A 6,000-nucleotide genomic window follows, 5' to 3' on the forward strand; every position below is an offset into this window, starting at 1 on the left:
CACCTCTAACACAGTTGGTGTGACCATGACATTTTAAAGCTGAAGGAAGGACAGCCCCTCTGGGCAGAAGCCAGGCATGCCTGAATCAATTAAACCCAAAATTTGGTTGGCGTTGTTGGCTATCTTAAAATCCCCCTGGCTGGTACCAGATAGAGATGAGGACCCTTGCTCCCCTCTGTCCACTGTTGGCTGCCGGGTTAAGTGAAGGGTTAAGACAGTATTTAAAAAAAATATTTTCTCATTATGTAGACAGGCTGCATCACTTGGTTAAAAAAAAAAAAAAAAAAAACTCTGGAGGTAAAATTGTATCCTTTTCCTAATTTATCTGAGCTACTTCAAGTCTATTTTGAAGAATTCCTTTTCCACAGACAGATGGACATTCCCTTTCAGATGCTGCAAGCATACTGGTCAAGAATTTGAGGCTGGGAACCCTGCAAACAGAGGTTGGGTCCCCCGACTCACCACCTACCTATGAGCTGGGTGACCTCAGGCCAGCAGCTGCACCTCTGCAAGCCACGTCCTCCTTACCTGTAAGGCAGGAAGGAGGGAAATACTGCTGCATCAGGCCACTCTTTTGAGGATTTTGAGAGAGCATGACATGGACTCTCTCTCAGGACCTGGCACATCATTACCTGATGAAGTCCTAGCAACTGCTTTATTGTCACGAAAGAGACACAATCAGAAAGCACAAGCTCAACTTCAAAGTGACTGGAAGATAGGTTTCAGGCAGTAAACATTTGTAAAGTAGCTTAGAATGTGATCATTATACAAGCACATTTTCTGTCCTTGTGGTGGGCTCAGTAGAGTTGGCATCATGGGTGACTTGAAACACCACTTACAAAGGAGGCAAAAACCTAGCAGGATCAGAGCATCCCCTGAATTTGAAAGAATTCCTTTCTCACAGAGTGGCAATTTGAAAAGACAACTTCACTATGACTAGTGGACTCTTCACAGGTCAGACAGCTTTAGGAAGTCATGGTTTCTGACTGCCTGAGCCATTTCAATAATTCATCCAAGTCATCTTGGAGCTCTGCTTCCCTTTTTCCCTCTGACCAGAAGAGTGAAAAGCGTATTGCATGCGAGGAGGTTATTTATTCCTCCAAGATTGACTCAGGAGTCAGATAGAACTAGCTTCCAAATGTAGCTCCACAGAATACAAGCTGTATGACTAATGATTTTGAGCACCAGTCTGTGCCTCTGGGGCTGGGGATCCATGGGGTACATTCCTGACAGGGTTGTTGGGAGGATTCAAGCAGAATGTCTAAGAAATGGCCTGGGCATGGCAGGAGCTGAGCAGGTAGCAGCTGGTAAGATGGTGAAAATCATCTTGCTGTCAAACTTTTTGCTTTGAAGATGCTATCTTAAATTATTGAAGACCCCAAATGTGTTTAATATGTATTTTACCTATGAGAAATTAAACAAGAAACCTTAAAAATGTTTGTATTATTTAAAAATAACAAATCCCTGACAAAAAGCTTAAAAAATAACTTTTCTGAAAACAACAGAGAAATGTCTGTTTTGCATTTTTTTTCAAGTCTCTTTAAAGTCTGTGTTACTAAAAGAGAGTGGAATTCTAAGAAGAGAGTAGAATTCTTTTATCTGATTTGTCTATGATCTATTGCAATATCACATATCATGTAGCTTCTGGAAAAATCCACCTTACACTCAAGAGAGAACAAGGGCAGAAAAAAAGCAAATAATATCTTAGTGTTATAAAAATTGCTTTGACTCCATAGACTCTATGATAGGGTCTCAGGGACTCCCACACTTTGAAAACAACTGACTTATAGAAACTGTCTTTCAGATCCTCAACTGTTGAAGATGATCCAAATGCTTATATTGGAAAAAATGAGGCCAGTGTGTAAGAAAATAATAAATCTGAGGCCCACTAAAGAATTTCCTCTGGGGGATAAGCTTGCATTGAGTGGAGTGGGAGGAAAGCAGGAGGCCAAATGTATTTATAGAATCAGACAAGTATGAATTATATTTTCAAAACAAAACAGACCAATTTCTGTGATGTTGATTATCTAGACCTCACAGATCAGTCTTCTCTGTCATCTTCTTCCTTCTGCACCCCTATCTCCTCTACTCCACCCTAGAAAATGTCCATTTGCTCCCTGAATTATTAGATGAGATAGTTCTACCCCCGTTGGGCATGGTAACCCAAATCCATGAAAAACTTCTAGGTTTTTTAGGCATCTAAACCTGGGTTCAAATCCCAGATTTGCCACTTGGTAGCTATGTGATCGTGGTAATGTTATATGAATTTACTCAATCTCAGAATCCTCATAGATAGATTTATTTATTTTTAAAGATTTTGTTTTTTATTCATGAGAGGCACAGAGAGAGGGAGAGGAGAGAGAGAGTGAGAGGCAGAGACACAGGCAGAGGGAGAAACAGGCTCCATGCAGGGAGCCTGATGTGGGACTCGATCCCAGGTCCCCAGGATCAGGCCTGGGCTGAAGGGCGATAAACCACTGAGCCACCCGGGCTGCTCAGAATCGTCATAGATGTAAAAAGGCCACATTCTCTGCAACTTTTCCCATCATAAGATGAAGTCCATTTCTCCAGTCCTTGAATTGGTTTGGCTCTGGGTCTTCATCACTAAATGCATTAGAAGCAGCAAGATGGGACTTTTGAGCACAGTTTCAAGAGGCCTTGCAGCTTCCACTCAGGTCCTCCTGGAACCCTAAGGCCCCAGCATCTCCATCTATCCAGCATCAGCCAAGCGTCTCTACAGAGAACCCCAGTAAGACCAGCAGAACTCTCACTCAATATAGCCACAGAATTGTGAGCAATTACGGTTTTGTAATTGGCTACCAAGCAGGTGGGTGTTTCCTAGGGTGACCTATTTGTCCCCAGTTGCCAGGGCTTGCCCACTTTCACTTCTGGTCTCACATCCCAAAAAGGCCTCAGTTCCATTGGGTCACCCTATTTGCAGCACAGATACAGACACCTGACACAGGGCTCACAACGTGCAAGTCAGTGTTGGAGAGAAGGATGTGATATGGGGCTAAAGGCAAAATAGAGAGCCTATACCATGGAAGACATTTTTTCTTGTTTTTTATTAACCAAATAGATCTGTAAGAACTTATTTTGTAATATCTTTAACAAAACAGAGATTTCCATAGCTACTAAAAACCTGGCCACCTGTTAATCTTTGCCTATATAACTCAGTTTCTCATTCAGAGCTCCTTATTGCTTCAAATCTATCCGCTAGTGTTCTCTGCTGGAGAATCCTACACTTGAATTTAAGCACAAAGGTAGCAGGCCCCTGGGAAATTACAAACCAAAAAGAAAAAGAAAACACTAGACTTAACTAAACTCAAACCAGCTGTGAGTTCTCAAAACAGTATCACTGTTGAGTAGGGAAAGTACTTAATATTATATCATTCTGGGTGGGTCTAGAACATGACTTTTTTTTGACAATATTTTTCCCCAAGGGCATGTCTAGTGAAAACACAATCCAAGGAGATGATCTGCAGATAAGATCAATTCAATGCACCCACAAAAGGGCAGAAGTCTCCCCCTGCCAAAATGACAGGGTGAGAGACTTGAACTCTTTACAACTCTATTTTAGAAATGTTCCTTAGGAAGAAATATGGCGGGGCCAGGACCCTCGTAAAAATCAGAAATTTGTAAAATGATGGCAATCTTTTCCTCATGTCGTAATTATTTGACCTATAATTCATTTTAAATGACCAAGAGGTAACAGGTCTCTCTTCCTAGCTAAAACTGCTTGTTATTCACATAATTCAAATAACTTCCCTACCCTAGTGGCCAAAAGAACTTCACGCATCCGAGAAAATAACTATCGTGTACATCAGTGAAGAATTCTGACTCGGCAAAACACACATGTGAAATCATTCAGCAGGGTGAACAACAAAAAATGTCAGCCTTGGAGAATTTAATCAAGAAGGTATTTCCTCCTGCAGACTTCTGACAGCCAGCATGAGGAAAGTGGGTCCAGACACATCAGAATTGCCTGTGTCTTCCTGGCACACAGAAACATATCAAGATAGTTGGAAACTCATGATTTTCCTAATTAAAGCCAGTGTCAGGAACTGAATTATGAAAACATGATTTTCCTAATTAAAGCCAGTGTCAGGAACTGGTTCACCTTGGTTTAATTTTAGACTTATAGATTTTCTAGCCACTTTCTAGTCATTTATAGGCATTTTTAGAAATTTCAATATTTATTCTCTAACATTAAATACTTCCTGGTTGGAGAGTATAAAAATGTATACAAAACTCCATGAACAAAAACCACAAATCAAAGATACTTTTTTTTCCCCAAAGTACAAAGGTTTAATAAACACTAAAGGAAATAAAAATATGGCAATAATTATGCATTCAAGAAAAAAAAAAATAAAAGGAGAATGTGATGCATCTGAAAGATTAAAATTTAACTGCAAATCTTTTTATTTAAGTAGCTATAAATGCCACTGATGGGATAACATATCAAAAAGCTCACTTCTTTCCCATAGCCTTCATCTTCTTCCACCAGAAGGAGGACTCTCGGCTTCTCTAACTGGTATTCCTTTTACCCACCATCTGTTCTTCATATAGAAACAAGCATCAAGGTGAATAAAAAGATAACTGGTTCCATCAGTTCCTCTGCTGAACAGTTCTAAATGACTTTGGGGTTTTATTCCAGGAGCAAGGAAAGCCCTGCACCTCGGGTAACGAGGCATTCAACGACTGGTACTCACTTACCCTCGGAGTTGACTGCAAACTACTCTGCCCCTTGGTGGCTGTGCCAGGCTCGCAGGCCTCCTGCTCTGCTTTTTGAAAACACCTGAATGCCTCCTACTTTTGGGTGGTGACTGTCCAACTTCCCATTGCCTTGGAATGCTCTTTCCCTGGCTTTCACCCTTCAAATCTAACCTAACATTACTTTCTCAGAGAGGGTTCCCAGATCACTTAAGTAGCCTCCTCCCTGCTACCCCTACTCCCTGTTACCTCACTCTTGCTCACTTCCATGGTTCTTATCAAATCTGAATTTATTACTAGTTTGTCATCCATCTAGGCTGCTGCAAAGTACATACCTTGGAAGTCTGACCTTGCCCTGCCCATTCGCTTCTGGATCCCAAGGGTCCGGAACAGTACATTTTAGCTGAGGGACAATTGCTATGACAACTGTAGGATTGATTAGAGGAGAGCAAGACAGGACTGGGGAGAACATTAGGAGGCTACCACAATAGTCTGGAGGGAAGGATGATGGTGGTTGTGACCAAGGTAAGAGTAACGGGGGTAGAGAATCAGGATGGGTAAGAGAGATCTTTGAGAGATAGAATCAGCAAGACTGGTTGGATACAGGAGATCTTAGTTATCAAGGCTTCCTTCTTCCTTGTGAATTTTCCAAATAGGCTCCTTCCTATTTCAGTTTTTGTGACTAGTAAGTTTTCAGTGAAACCAGCCTGCTATTGACCACAGGTGATTGGTACAAGGAGTGATGTAGGCTGCCTGGTAGTTCATAAGTAGGTCATAAGTGGGGGGACAAGATATCTCAGTTTTCCCAGGGCAGTCCTGGGCTACTTACTGTGCCTGCCTAATTATAAATAATAACCTCTTTCCCTCTCTAAAGTGTCCTGGGAACCCTCTCTGAGAATGTAACGTTAGGTTAGATTTGAAGGGTGAAAGCTAGGGAAAGAGCATTCCAAGGCAATGGAAAGTTGGACAGTCACCAACCAAAAGTAGGAGTACATGATATGGTCACACTAGACACTTTAGAGAAGTTAGTTGCCCCTAAAATCATCTAGTATGAAGTCTGCCCAACAAGAGTGCCTAATGTTGAATGGTGGCCAAGCCAATAAAATCTAGTTTCTAGAAACACACAAATACTAGGTGAACAAATAGAGAATGAGGTAGAGCCTCTGTCTGGGAGGTTGGCTGCATATTTCAGAGCTAGACTTCTTTTTGAGTGACAGTAGGGCTGACAGACACCCTCCCTCCTTGATCCCAGATAATCCTGTTGGCTACTTCCATTACTGAGAGTCA

The sequence above is a fragment of the Canis aureus genome, chromosome 5 (assembly GCF_053574225.1).
Source record: "Canis aureus isolate CA01 chromosome 5, VMU_Caureus_v.1.0, whole genome shotgun sequence".
Lineage (NCBI taxonomy): Eukaryota > Metazoa > Chordata > Mammalia > Carnivora > Canidae > Canis > Canis aureus.